This window comes from Cryptomeria japonica, chromosome 11 (genome assembly GCF_030272615.1).
Source record: "Cryptomeria japonica chromosome 11, Sugi_1.0, whole genome shotgun sequence".
In the NCBI taxonomy this organism is placed as follows: Eukaryota; Viridiplantae; Streptophyta; class Pinopsida; order Cupressales; family Cupressaceae; genus Cryptomeria; species Cryptomeria japonica.
The window spans coordinates 442,422,179-442,438,100 of record NC_081415.1 but is presented as its reverse complement, the minus strand read 5'-3'; positions in this window follow the sequence as shown (position 1 = coordinate 442,438,100).

Below are 15,922 nucleotides of genomic sequence, written 5' to 3'. Positions count from 1 at the left end.
TAAGCAAAACGATGTTGCAAGTACAAAAGTCTTCTTAGAACTAGTTATAAAGAACTTGAAATGTTATTTATGAAATGATGTTTCAGTATAGTATACCAAATTCAAATACTTAAACATAGAAAAATTACAAAATGAACCAAAACCATTGAATATTCAACATAGTAACATAGTACTTGGGTACTCCAAGTACCCAGTGTAGGGACATCCTGGGGATGGATAATTTGAGGTTTTGTGGAGATCAAAATAACGCCAATTTCAGGTTAATAAGAAAACTTAAAGAATGGGTATATATTTTGTCCTAGGCATGACCAAAACAAGAGGCATCACTATCATCATGAACAACAGTCATTGACAGATCACAAGAGAAACAACTATATTACAACAATGTCAAAGCACTCTGATAAGATCAAAGTAGTGACCACTGTAGTATGAGGACAGTGACACCATGACTCCCAAAGTTAGAAATAAACCAATATAATATGGATGAATATATATTGATAGTTTACTACCAATGAAATAGTGATATCAATGCCTACAAAGTAGTGGCAATGCAGGAGTTCAAAGTTAACCTAAGTTGGCCTAGTGGTGGAGAATTTGTACTCTTGAAAGAGAGATCACAAGTGGTGCAGGAGCACATGAACCCCAGAGGAACACAAGGATGGTTATGTGATGATGAGGAGCCATCATGTCTCTCTTAACAATTGCAATGAAACACTTCATGGTTCCAACTTTGTTTGGTAACAATACCTTTAAACTCACAATTAGGATCTATCTCCAAGATCCACCATCATTCATGACTCACTCACAATCTCTTTGCTTCTTCAAATGACTAGTATGGTCAAGCCTTCATGCATTAGGCCTCAACACCCTTAGTCAATATTTCACTCCAAACTTGATCTCACAAACAATGCTCTTATTGGTCATAACATACTCTGGTTTGCAACTTTTGTTTGAACACATACCCATTCCTATGACAACATCCTTCATATTGACAACTCAACAACCCTTGTATTGAAAACTAAGCTCCACTTCTTGTGGTAACAAACTAGAATCACCTACACAACCAAACCATCCCCATACTCCAAAGAACTCACAATGGCTTATTATCAACTTCAAACCTCTGCCAACACATTAAACAACTTATATGGTTGTGATTATCCCATAATCTTTCCCCTTAAGAATTCAACAACCCTTAGCAACTCTTAGTTTGAAACAAACTCTTACACCTTAGGACTCTTGACTCCTCACACATATTAAGATACCTTCAACACAACTCAATACTATTACCCAATGCAACCTAATAATCCAGCCTTTGACTACAACTTAAGTTCCAACACAAGAATTCATTGTCAGTTGTGACAGTTATACCTTTATCTGAGACAGTCACCCCACACAACCCCAAACAAGTGTCCCTTACCCTTTTTAATACTTGGACACATTAAACACTCACTATTGCATCTCTCCAAACTACCACTTTCCCTTCCAAGCAACCTGCATGCACAAAACCTTTATCAAACTTCCACTTCACTACTTTGTCTCGGTCTGAGACAGATTTCCAGTCATCTTCATCCACCAACACATATGCCAATCTGTACATGGTCTCCTGCAAGCTTAAACACATATTGTACACATCCTTCCCCTCTATACTACCAAGTTTGGGGACTTGATGCACATGAAAACAAAAGTTATTATGTAAGGCCTTCCCCAAACCAAGCTTTGATTTACTTAGTTGACCATGTTTGACCCTATTAATAAATACTATATAATTTAATAGAATGGACTGTGCTAGACAGATAGATTGGTGAGAAAAGTAATTGAACCAAGTTATAGAATTATTTCACCTTGTGGTGTACATTTGGATGTGTTATGAATTTGAAATCCTAAAGATCTACTGATTGGATAATCTTGATCTAACGTATGTCAGCTATATCTAGATTAAGAACTTATATAATTCCACGATTTGGATAACATTGATGTATGTTGATGCTTCATTTATATGATTTATGATATCGAACTCTATATGATTCTAGAATAGGATAAATTGGAGATGATGTATGTCATTATTGGAATTGCAGGACTTTACTATGATGATAGAATTAGGATGTATGTTTTATGTGTGGATCAAAATTATGAGAATTATGATAATTGCTTGTGTGGATTTATTTGGATATGAGATATATTGAATTGTTCAAATGTAAATTGTATGTGAAGTGTTTGATGTGTATTCTAATTCATGTGTTTAATATTATACGAGCTTATTGGAAATTACTAATGTGTATTTGAGTGGCGCAGGAAAAGATATCCATGTGACCATGGAAATATTATGGAGAACCAGACCTAGACCTATGTATGTTCGTAAAACCAGGGTTTGTCTATTTGGAGAGACAACACCTCATTTGTGTCGTATTTTATTCGTAATAGTAAATGATGCATGTGTGTTAAATGTTATTTATTTGATTTATTTAAATCCAACAAGAGACAATATTTCATGTGCAATTTTGTAAAAGTATTTTCTTCGTGTCACTTGACACATTGTTGATTTATGTTTGAGTTTTTAAATTTGTCTTTTGGAGGGAATTGTTTAACTATAGCTTTTTCAATTAAATTTAATGTGATTCCATAATTGCCTTAGGTAGAGAATCTTTGGGGTAGTCAACTTAGGTTTGACCCGAAAATTAACTTCAGAGGGGTTTAAAAAGGGTTAAATGGACTCCTAGGGGTAGTTTATTAGGGTTTCCTAAAGCCCATAAGGTATACCTAAGGGTTAGGAGTAATTTTAGGCATGTTTCAACTCTCATGTGACCATTTAGACACCCTAAAAAGTGGTTTTTCTAAGTTGTGAGAAAATTGAAATTAGGAGGCTTGAGCTAAGTTGTTAACCTTCCTTTTTGAATGAAAGTTCCCTTTCCCATTTTACCTTACCTTCCTTTTCAGTTTTAGAAACTTGTGAGAACTCTGGCTAGTGTCTTCTTAAGCAAGAAAGGGAGATTTTGTGGGTAATCACCCACTCTCCATTTTTGGAGACAAGAAAGTTTGAAAGGAAAAAGGTTAGACTTTGAATTAAGAATTTGGCTAAGTGTAGAAAGGAAAGACTTGTGGAATTGGGCTGCTCATCCTCAACAAAACTAGCATACCCTTGGGCAGTTGAAGGTTGGTTTCACCTTTCTTGTAATGTTTTCTTATTGTATGTTGTATTAAAAGAATTTCTTGTGTTAAAGGTTAGTTTTCCTTAAATGTATTCCTTAGAAATTTATTTGGTGTTTTGTGCTTATGCAATTTATGTGTTTTGGGAGTAATCAAGACCTCCTACTCTTGGGAGAGAGGATGGTCTTGTGGGTGGTAGAAGTGACAACCCTCAAGTGAGAGGCTCTCGTTATGAGAGTGATCACAAGGGATTTTATGTGACCCTTGCTGCATGGCTTGTTTATGCATCGGGGGTCATAAGGAGGGAAATAAGGCATGAATGCCTTGAGGGGGCATAAGGAATGTGGGGTTGTTATACTTGATGTATTTGGTTTGCCATGAGGTGGCTATATGTTTTACCATACTTGCAGTCTCCTTAGGGTACTTGGTCCACTACCACCCTTGAAAAGACATCACAAATGTGTGGTGCAGTGTAGCCTGGGTTGGGATTGTGTTTGAGATTGTGTTTTCCCTTGTCTTTTGTGTTTGCATGCGTGTTACCTATCTTTGGTTCTCCGAGCTCGGGGGTGGCTACTAGTTAGTCTAGGCTGGGAGGTGAGCACTCCATGGTCATCTCTTTGATTGTAATTGTAGGTTGTTAGAAGAAAATAGTTGGACAAGTAGATGTGGCTGGAAATGGTTGTTGTAGAAAAATATTTGGATATGTATTTAGTATTTTCCTCATTTATTTGAAATGAGAGACCTATATGTAAAGTGACAAGAGTATCTTGGAGATAAGATTTAAATATTTGTAATAGTCATTTAAGTTATATTGCAGGAAAGAAAATGATTATTTCTGATTTTAGTTCCTAAAGTTTGAAATAAATATTTGTGTGGATAGGATATTCTGAAAATAAAGAAAATTGTTAATTCCCTTACGCATTTGAAACAATTTATTGGAAAATAAATAGAATTGATTTTGCATGCATGTAGAAGGCTGATAATAAAAGCATTTAGATCTATACATGAAAATGTAAAAGTTATCTTCTATTAAATCTGTGATTCTATGTTATGTGCAGTTTTATTTTATTTGTAGAAAATAAAGTCTACAAATAAAATAACCATCTCTATAGTTTAATTTAATAATTTCTAAATTTAAGATAGTTGTTGTTTAATTTCATTGTATTTCTGTCAACCATTTATTGCAGAAAATAAATCTTATTATTTAGTCTTTCTCTGAATTATGGTATTTAATTTTTAACAAAAAGAAATACATTATTTTAACTCAGAATATTTTAATCAGACTATTTTTTTTTTTTTTAAAAGGGGGTTTCAAAAATATATATATATGCATACATATATATATACTTATATATATATATGTACATATGTATATATGTATATATATATGTATATATATGTATATATATATGTGTAGCGTCCTAAAATTGTGACACTTGCAATTTCGACTGCATTTCGGTCTTCACGATGGCGACGCAACATGCAACCTGAATGGAGACCCTGAAACTTGCTCACGACATTGAAAATTACATTTTTCAAGCACCCTGGCCTGAACCTCCTTGCACCCTGCTGTCCCGGGAGGTGGGACCAGAGTGCCCAGCACCCTGGTCCCTGGGTCCTATTTTGGGCCCGGTCTCCTAAGGGTCTCGGGTCTTTTTGTTTGCAAATTGGAAATTACATTTCCTGGTCGGCCTAAGGTCGGGAAAATCAGTCTATTAGCCCTAATTGACAAGTATATAAACTACATTTTTCTCTCTCATTTGGGATAGAGGAGGATATGTGTACAAAGCATGGAAATTATACTCAAGCATTCAAGCATTCAAGCATTCCTTCAAGCAATTGATCATTTCAAGTCTCCATTCAAGGCTAAGTGTTGCATTCAAGACAAGGATTCAACCATTGAAGAGGAGATCACATACTACATGCTACAACATACAACATACAACATCTAAACCTTCACACATAAGGATACAAACATCCTTAGAACAAGGTATTAGTACTTGTTTTACATACATTTACATTTACAGCACTTGCTCATTTCTTGGTTAATTCCAAAACTGGGGTTTGACCTAAAGGCAAACCCCTAATCCCTAACCCCCCAATCGTCTTCGCTTTTCTGTGTGTAGGTTGCAGGTACGCGGCTGAAATTGAAGATCTGGAATCCTTGTGCAGAGACGAATAGATCCCCCTTCGTTTCACGGATTTTTCGGAGGACCGTGGCGCCGGGCGCCATCATCCCGACAACTTTTGCTCAAATTTGCAGGACAGTGCCGTATCGACATTTTACTGCTAATTCCAGGTCCACAGCTTCATCCTATAACCCGAACTCAGTTTATAAGTGAATCTTTATGACTTTCTATGCATTCCTAGCTTAATTTCCTTAACAACATTCTTTACAAAAGAGGGTAGCCTTGCTTTCCTAACCCTTGAAATTCATTTAGCATCCAATCTTACATTGTGTGGGATTGGATCTTATGAGTTTCAACCCCTCTTTTGAATGTAAAGTCTCTCCCCTAAGTGAAAACCATCGAATCCTAGCGAACCTCCCTTCTCTCTCCTCGGAGTCGGAAGAGGGGAGAGCAACTAGGGTTCGATCGCGATTTTCTGCTTTACATTTTTGGTGAACCCGATGTGAACATCCTTTCTGATTTTTCATGCTTAGATCTGAAAAAATTGATTACATTTCCATGTTTGATCTTTTGCAAAATTTTAGAGGTGATTGCATAAAAACCCTAAATTTTCTTTTTGGTAATTGAACCTGCGAAATGTCTAAATGTTAATGCCTGTTTCAGATCTGCCCTTCTATTACAAATTATCAATTCATATTTGTGCATTAATTTTGAAAATTAAGTGGTTAAGTGTCAAAACCCTAATTTTTGAAACCCTCTTGATTCAACCTTTGTCCGACAATTTCACTGATCAAAACATCTCCAAATCAGCTGTAACTTTGGATTCCACAATAAAATCACAATATCTTTCATCCCTGAAAATTTGGAAAAAAGTTGCGAGGACCGTGGCGCCGGGCGCCATCGTCCCCGACATTTTTTCCGAAATTTCGGGAGCGAGATCTTACTGTATTTTCCTGCTAAAATCCAGAATTTTGGCTGATTTTATCAATTTTAACACCTTCAAAATTACAGTCAAAGTTGGTCTTGTGATTGCTTGGATTAAGGCTTCTAAACATTTAAAAATCATTGAAATTGAAATTTTGTGTCAAAATTGTGTTCTTACTGTCCTAAATCTGAAAAGTGTGTTATTATTCATTAAAAATTTCAGTGCTTTATTCAAATTCTTGCATTTTGTGACTTTTGAAATTAAGTGCTTAATTACAACAACTTTGATTTCCGCTTTCAAAATTGAATTTTGCGTGAAATTGAGTCAATTTTTAAAATTCAAAATTTGCATTGCTCTTGACATTCCCTCTAAAATCACAAAATTCAAAATTTCAGTTTCCCTCTCTTTTTCAAAATTCAAATTTTTGCATTTTTCGACAATCTTGATAGGGTTCAATTTTGAGATTACAACTTTAATTTGGCCTATCTACAGATCGTAAAATCACTCAATTTTTTCAGATTAGCTCTAAAATCATCATACCTTTCATCCCTGCAAATTTTGAAAAAATTTGCAAGGACCGTGTTGCACTCCGAGCGCCACGGTCCCGGACATTTTTTCCAAAATTTCGGGAGACTGTCGTGATTGCATTTAACAGCTTAAATCCAGAAGATTGGCTGATTTTACTGAAAATTGCTACCTCTAAATTCAAAATCTTCTCTCTCTTTCTAGTGCATGAGTTTTACAACAATAAGCCCTACTTACACTATTCCCGTTAGACGAAGCCGTAGAATTAAGTCTTTCCGAGGTTTAATTACCGAGGAGATGGAACCTAATTTGAATAGCCTTTTTAACGAGGACATGGGTAATTCCTCTAATCCTCCTAATGATGAAGAAGCTCTCCATGAGGTTTTTGAAGAACAACTTTCGAAATTGGATAACCAATTTGACGATTTTCGACAATGGATGTCTCAAGAATACCCTGATAGTCAAGCTCTTCCTTTAATTGAGGGTCTAAAATGTATGCTTCAAAGTGATAAGAATGGAATTGATATTTTGCGTGGTATTTCACACATTGTGAATTCGAACGTGATGCCTATAAAGAGTTGTGCCGAATCTTTAGGTTATACACAACCTCCTACTCAAGTCAATCATTCTATTCCTTTGATGACTTCTATTGCTAGCATACCTACCTTTACATCAAACATAATGGCTACTTCTACACAAGACATTCCTCCTGTGATCACCAGTCATGGGGGCAATCCCTCTTCTTCACTTAACCCTCTTCCTTCATTTAATCCGACTTCTTCATTCATTCCTTCAATGAGTGTTCCTATTACATCTCCACAAATGAACATGACGCAAGGGGGCAATTCATTCAATCATTCTATTCCTCCTTGTAGTGTTCCTCCTGTCCAATCATCTCCTATGACTAATTATCATAGAGTCCCACCACCTTACTCTCTACCTTCTTTCAATAACATAACACCTCCATCTCAATCTAACACATCCAATATGAACTCTTCGACTGAAGCGACCATTAACAATCTTGCACAAACTGTCTCTTCTTTACAGCAACAAATTGCCTCTATGAATCAATCTAAGTTTAGTGTGCCCACATTTGACGTTGCGAGCCCACTTTCTCTTGACATTGTTCGAGCTATCCCTCCTAAACATGTTGAAATCCCGCATTTGGAACATTATAATGGTAAAGGAGATCCTCTAACACATGTTAAGACTTTTCAAACAATTTGTACTGATTTTGCTTATGACCAAAGGTTGCTTGCAAAACTATTCACTAGAACATTAAGAGACAAAGCCCTACAATGGTATTGCTCGTTGCCTTCTTATTCTATTACTTCTTTCGAACAACTTGCAAATGCTTTCATTCAACAATTTCAAAACAATATAAGTCCTAAAGTTACTTTGATTGATTTAATGCATTGTAAACAAGGTGTTAAAGAAAAAGTGATTGATTTCATTGGTAGATATAAGCATTTGTATGCTCAAATTTCTTTTCCAGTGCCTGACAATGATATTCAAAGAATCTTTATTTCTAATTTACAAAAAGATATTCGAGACAAACTTCTGTTTTCTGAGTTTACTTCTTTCCAACAGTTGTGTGCAACTCTTCACAATTATCAACTGACTGTGAGTCAAATGGAACAATCACATCCTATGGCTCCAAATGATAAGGGTGATAGCAGTCAACAACCATTTGGGAAGTTTAAACCGAACAGAGATTCCATCAAATTCAATGAAAACATCATCAACAACAATGTGAATGCAGCATCAGGTGTGCCTCCTATTTCTAAATTTTTCAAGAAAGAAAGAAAGTATACTCCTTTGATTGAATCATTGCATAGTATTATGAATAAGTTATTGGAACAAAATGTGCTTACTCTTCCTCCTATAAGGCAAATTGATCCTGCAAAGATTACTTCACCTTATTTTGATAACAAAGCTTTTTGTCAATTTCATCGTCAGCCTGGGCATGATACTGAAAAATGTTTTTCTTTAAAGGGTAAAATTCAAGATTTGATTGATAACAATACTATCTCTGTTTCTGGAGTGAATGATAAAGGCAACACGTCTGTAGCTCCTCCTAATCAAAATCTTCAGATTTTCACCGATCCATTGCCTTCTTATACCTCTAATGCAATTGAGGCTAATGATTCCTCTCTCTCATCTGATGGTCTTGTGTCTATGACTCCGAATGTGATTAACTTTGTAGAGCAGCAAGAAATCCCTAAAGAACCTTCCATCACATTTGATTCCAGTGAAACCATTAGGGCACCTGATGGTCCTTTATACATAGTTGCAAAAGTCAAGAATATACCTTGCCGTGGAGTGCTTATTGATCCTTCGTGCATGGTTAATGTTATTACTGAAGAATTTATTTTTACTTTGCAATTGAATCAAGTGATTTATGACAAAATAGATGTGATTGTGAAACTATTTGATGCATTTTCTTCTCCTGCAATTGGTTCTATTACATTGCCTATTGAGGTCCATAACAAATCTCTTGATGTGAACTTTGCTATTATTCCATCTTTCGAACAATTTCGTGTGAAGCTTGGCTATCCTTGGCTATCTTCCATGAAAGCTATTGCTTCTCCTATTCATAAGTGTTTGAAATTTCCCCATAATGGTGAAGTTGTTACTATCAATCATAGTCTCTTTAAACCAGCTGAAAGAACCTCTAGTGTTCCTATTGATTACTTTTGGCCTAAACAATTCCAATCTCTTCCTCCGCGAAGTGATCATCTTTTCAAATCTTATCAAAAGTGGAAAACAGATATGATCCTATCTCTAAGTGAACCTAGAGCACCTAAACTTGATATTCCTATCATTCTTGAGAAGGAAGTTCTTCCTTTGAAAGATAAAACTAATGTCTTTCCTCAAGAAGATTCTCAACCCATCCCTATGGATGTGACTATGTCTATACCTAATAAACTTCCTAAGAGTATACCTATACCTCCTCGTCATGATGGACTTGGTCTTCTCCCTAAACCAAAAATTCCTCCTTTGTATGGAGCAGTTCCCCCTCCTTCTTTTTATAGAGAGAAGAGACCTTCTTCTTCTCCTATTATCCAGCCTAAGAGACCACAACCTAAACACCCAAGTGCTAAGGATGAGAACATTCCTCCTCCTCAGTCTTCTCCACTTCTTACTAAGACTAGACGAAATCGTTCTGCACGTGAACGCCGACGAAAGCGTCGTCTTAGAGCTCAAACAGCTGCTTCTCAAACTTTACAATCTCCAAAAACACCTTCAACAAGCATTATTCCATTTTCTCCTCAGCCGGACATTGAGCCTAAATCTCCTAAACATAAGATGCATGATGGTCTTGATCCGGTGTGAGTTAAAGATCCTATTTTTATAAATCTTGATGATGATATAGATGAAAATGTTATTCATGATGAAAATGTTACTCCTCTTGCTTCTGATAGTGAATATGAACTTGTTGATGTCGATAACCATTTATCTAATGAATTTTCTAAAGCACTTATCCTAGCTCCTAGACAAGAACAATATGGCTCGGAACATGAACATAGCCCTTGTTTGGATCTTGTGATAGCTCCATCTGATGTGTTGGATGTTCCTCCTCTAGCGTGTTCCCTGCCTTCCCGAAACATTGATCAGCAAGATCGGGGGGTAGATGACATGCTAGACTAGTTACATTAGCATAGCAGATTCTCTCCTCCTCTCTTTTGTTACTTCTTCTATATGTTATTCTCATTCTTCTATTTGTTGTCCTTGGTGTTGTCTACTTGAGGATGATGCAAAGCATTGAGATCTCTCGATCTCTCTCATGTTGACTCAAAAGACACATGTGTTCCCTTCTTCTAGGTGACCTTCCTTGATTGGGGAATGAAGAACAATTATGCATACATACATATGATACATATACATGAATTATCATACAGCATACTGACCCCGAGGAAAGCGAAGTCACCTTGTGCTTTGTGTTTTGTGTCTATTATCCTTGGGTTTATCTCACACTTGGGGGCTAAATCCTTGCGATAACGTGCTCCTTTCCTTTCTCATTTCTTATGTGTATCACTACGTTAAAGCAATCACCCCCGGTGAGGCGTGTGCGATCGCTTTAACGTAGGGGGGCATACATCCCGTTCATATCTTTTCAAGATACTTGAAAATTTCTTGGCAAATTTAGCCTTGCCTTGAAAATTTTTGATATCTTTCTTGCATGACTCATAGTGAGGGAGCCTTACTACTGACAGTCATGGTTCTCCCTCATGATCTTCCCTTTTACTTTGTCAATTGAAGTCGTAAGATCCTTAGTCCACTGGGGGCTTGGTGTATCTTGCCTCCTTGATGTGGTGAAAGTCTTTCAATGTTGTTTCCTTGTACTTTACCGGAAGTATGAGCATACATACTCCCGCTAAAGTGGGGGCTAAATGTAGCGTCCTAAAATTGTGACACTTGCAATTTCGACCGCATTTCGGTCTTCACGATGGCGACGCAACACGCAACTTGAATGGAGACCCTGAAACTTGCTCACGACACTGAAAAACTGCATTTTTCAAGCACCCTGGCCTGAACCTCCTTGCACCCTGCTGTCCCAGGAGGTGGGACCAGAGCGCCCAGTGCCCTGGTCCTTCAGGACCAAGGCGCCCAGCGCCCTGGTCCCTGCGTCCTATTTTGGGCCCGGTCTCCTAAGGGGTCTCAGGTCTTTTTGTTTGCAAATTGGAAATTACATTTCCTGGTCAGCCTAAGGTCGGGAAAATCAGTCTATTAGCCCTAATTGACAAGTATATAAACTACATTTTTCTCTCTCATTTGGGATAGAGGAGGATATGTGTACAAAGCATGGAAATTATACTCAAGCATTCAAGCATTCAAGCATTCCTTCAAGCAATTGATCATTTCAAGTCTCCATTCAAGGCTAAGTGTTGCATTCAAGACAAGGATTCAACCATTGAAGAGGAGATCACATACTACATGCTACAACATACAACATACAACATCTAAACCTTCGCACATAAGGATACAAACATCCTTAGAACAAGGTATTAGTACTTGTTTTACATACATTTACATTTACAGCACTTGCTCATTTCTTGGTTAATTCCAAAACCGGGGTTTGACCTAAAGGCAAACCCCTAATCCCTAACCCCCCAATCGTCTTCGCTTTTCTGTGTGTAGGTTGCAGGTACGCGGCTGAAATTGAAGATGTGGAATCCTTGTGCAGAGATGAACAGATCCCCCTTCGTTTCGTGGATTTTTCGGAGGACCGTGGCGCCGGGCGCCATCGTCCCGACAACTTTTGCTCAAATTTGCAGGACAGCGCCGTATCGACATTTTACTGCTAATTCCAGGTCCGCAGCTTCATCCTATAACCCGAACTCAGTTTATAAGCGAATCTTTATGACTTTCTATGCATTCCTAGCTTAATTTCCTTAACAACATTCTTTACAAAAGAGGGTAGCCTTGCTTTCCTAACCCTTGAAATTCATTTAGCATCCAATCTTACATTGTGGGGGATTGGATCTTATGAGTTTCAACCCCTCTTTTGAATGTAAAGTCTCTCCCCTAAGTGAAAACCATCGAATCCTAGCGAACCTCCCTTCTCTCTCCTCGGAGTCGGAAGAGGGGAGAGCAACTAGGGTTCGATCGCGATTTTCCGCTTTACAATATGTAAATACTACATTAAAATATTTACAAAAGTGGTTATTTATGCAAAATATATATTTATATATATATATATATATATATAGATAAAACAAAAAAAAAATACATATTAAAAAGAATTTGTAAAAAGAAAAAAAAAAAAATATTAATACAAACAAATCCCCATAGGGAAATAGCGGAGGGCGGCGGTGGAGGAAGCCACGGCTCCCTCACCTGCCACCAAGGGAGTATCCCTCCCTACGGCACCGCAGTGAGCGGAAGTCTTCTCACTGTGGGTCGTCCGTAGTGGGAGGGATGAAACCTGCCACTATGAGTGGTCCACAGTGGCGACATGGCCGCCACTACGGCGGCCACAAGGGGTTTCCCCTCCTCTTCATGCACCAAACCCTCTGCCTCTCTATAAACACGCCACCTATCTTCACTCGGCCTTGCGTTGTTCCATCGCCCACCTGCAAAAAAAAAAATATCTGAAACCCTAGCTTAGGGTGTTTGAAAATTATTATAGAGAAGGGTTCATTTTTATATTAAAGAAAATTAGGGTTTCGATAATATTTAAACTTTTAATAATTTTAAAGGGGTGGTTTATAATTATGTTTGGTAAAGGAAAATATATATGTATTTTGGGTTAAGAATATGAATAGGGCAGATTGTAAATTTAATATGCTATAAGAGGGTTTAAAATTTATATATGTTTCTTATAAACATATGGAATTGTGAATAAACGATCGATGTTTTAAAATTTAAATATTCTTTTAGAGTTTAACCTTTTAGAAAATTTTAATGGTTTTGGGAAAGTTATTTTTTTTTGGGTTTCCCTAAGGCAGTTTGGAATTTAATGGAAATTGTAAGGAAATTTTTTCTATAGCATTATAAATATCACATTTGGGTAAATATAGTATAGGAGTTTAACAATTGATTTTAAAGCAAGAGGCAAAGTGATTAATGAAAAAAAATATTAAATAGTTGATGTTTGAAAAAAAAAAAAATATAAAACAACTTGACTTAAAATATATAATTACGTTATAGGGATCTAAATGGTTTTATTTTTATAATTAAATGGAATGATTCAATATAGAAAAATAATTAATTTGAGAGAATATTGTAATGGCGCAATTTAATATCTCTATAATAAAAATTAAGGGACTAAGTCTTGCGTACCTTGTTAACCCTAGGTGGATACTCTTATTTGATAATTTAATTAACATAATGATGTTTGACATCTTAAATGTATCTGCTCAATTAGGTAATACTAATGAAATGAAAAGTAATAGTGTTGATATTTAGTAAATAATGGATAATATCGAATCAAGTAAACTATATTAATGTCTTCCTAGTAGAAGTTGATCTAACTAAAATTAAGAGACATAATTGAAAGGAAAGGGACATTTGAGTGAATTGATTAAGTACCCTTATAAAGTTAGTTTGAACTCTTGATCTTTAGAGTTATCGTAAACGTTACGTAAGTAATATTTTGATTTTATCATCTAGGAGTTTTATCGATACTTTAGGTTTCTACTTAAACTTTAATTCATCATTTTCTTTAGAAGCTCTTTTTCCTTATAATGTTAATTATGGTATCATTTGGAACAAGTTGTTAAGATGTTACAAATAATTAAGCATTGATTTCATGTAAATAAGTGTTTTAAAAAAAAAAATTGTTGTCTGTGTTTGCCCAAAGTTTGGGCATGACATATTACATTTTTACTAGTCACTGGATACCCTAGACCGAGGGTTTGTAATTTGGACAAAAACTTGAATATCTTGCCTAAACAATGATGGATTTGAATATAATAAAAACCACATTGAAGTTTGTTTAGTGCCACATCAAATCTAATAGAAGATAAACCAAAACTTCAAGGTATTAACACAAAAAACTCAAGTGATCAAACTGTTATATTGTCAAAAACATGAAAAATGAGCAGAAAATCATGTTATATTGATATCAAAACTGATAACATCGACTCACCATTCCATTTTTTATATTTGTAGACATATTTATATCATTATTTCAAATTATTGGGGTTTAATGGTTAATTAAGGGTTTGAGAATGAAATGTGTTTGTAAGGTCCTAATAAGGCCACTTAGAAGATGTAATAGGTAGCCTAATAAGGTCATGTAGAAATGAATTCAGTAACCTTCCCTTTTTTAATTACAAGCTAGAGAAATGAATCATTGACAAGATGATAGATGCAGCTCATACGATGAACATTTACCTATAAATAAATGTCATTGAAATCTGATTTGTGTGGGAAATAAAAAGAATTTGGTCTATGCTATAGCAGATCTTTGTGTGTTTAAATATTATCTTTGTTTGCCCCTGTTAACCAGATTTGTCTTCTACACTTAATTAGTTACTCAAGATCATCTAAAGTCCCGTCATACATAGTGACAATTTTCCAAGAAATCAAAATAGGTCATATGTCTGAGAGAACAGAAAGATAAGAAAACAATGTTGTTAAGGATTTAAACAGAGCCAATCCGCGACATTTAATGGAGATGAGGCACATTATAAAACATCTGATGATACACGTCACCCTCAAATATTTTGGAATACAATAAAATAAGAGGCGTCTACCTAAGGAACACCTATAGACAGATTTAAACTATGAATAAAATACATACTTCAGACTTATACAAGAAAACACACTATTTAATCTTTATATTTCATTCTTTTAGGATTATATAAGAATATTGTGAATCAAGGATTACAAACCATAGCCATAAAAACTCATAGTTTGTCAATTTGTCTATGTTACCCAATAACCTCATTCCAAACCATGCTAAGTTGTTTAAAGATACAAATATGTTTCCCTCCATTCACATATGAATTACATTGTTCTTTAAAAATTATCATTATAATGAAGATTCCAAAAAGTAAACGACATAGGTTACCATTCAATAATCCAGTACTAAAAACTTAACCAACTTTCAAGAATAAGGTAAATTGAAGATAGTCAATTGATGTCTTCCCAGTTGTATGTGCATTTAGTTACAACTTACAAAACTATAGCTTTACATAAATTGATTTTGAGGCTCACCATTGTAAACATAAAATATCAACCCTTTGTTTGACTATATGTAAAATGTTATCAACTAAGAGACTTTTTATGTCCATGATAACTAGTCAACCCATATAGGGGAAAGTTATAAGGGTTGAGGACTAAATACTATATGCAAAATAATATCAACTAAGAGAATTTCTATCCATGATAGCTGATCAACTCCTATAGGAAAAATTTATAAGAACTAAGAGAGTTTCTATGTCCATGATAACTAATCAACCCATATAGGGAAAATTTGTAAGACTTGATGACTAAGTTAGAATTTTTCCTTGACAAAAAATTAATGTTTTATAGTAGTAACCTATTAACTCAAAGTTCTGCTCTAAGACTAGAACAACATCAAGCTCATAAAACAAAAAGAACATTAGTTCCATATAGTGAACAAATTTCAACCACCTTTTAGGAGGATGAGAAATATTTATGTGTGTAGTCATAGTATTGAAACCAAAATATAACCGAGTACATGCACATTCTTTTTCAAGTTCACAAAGGATAGCATAACTAGAAA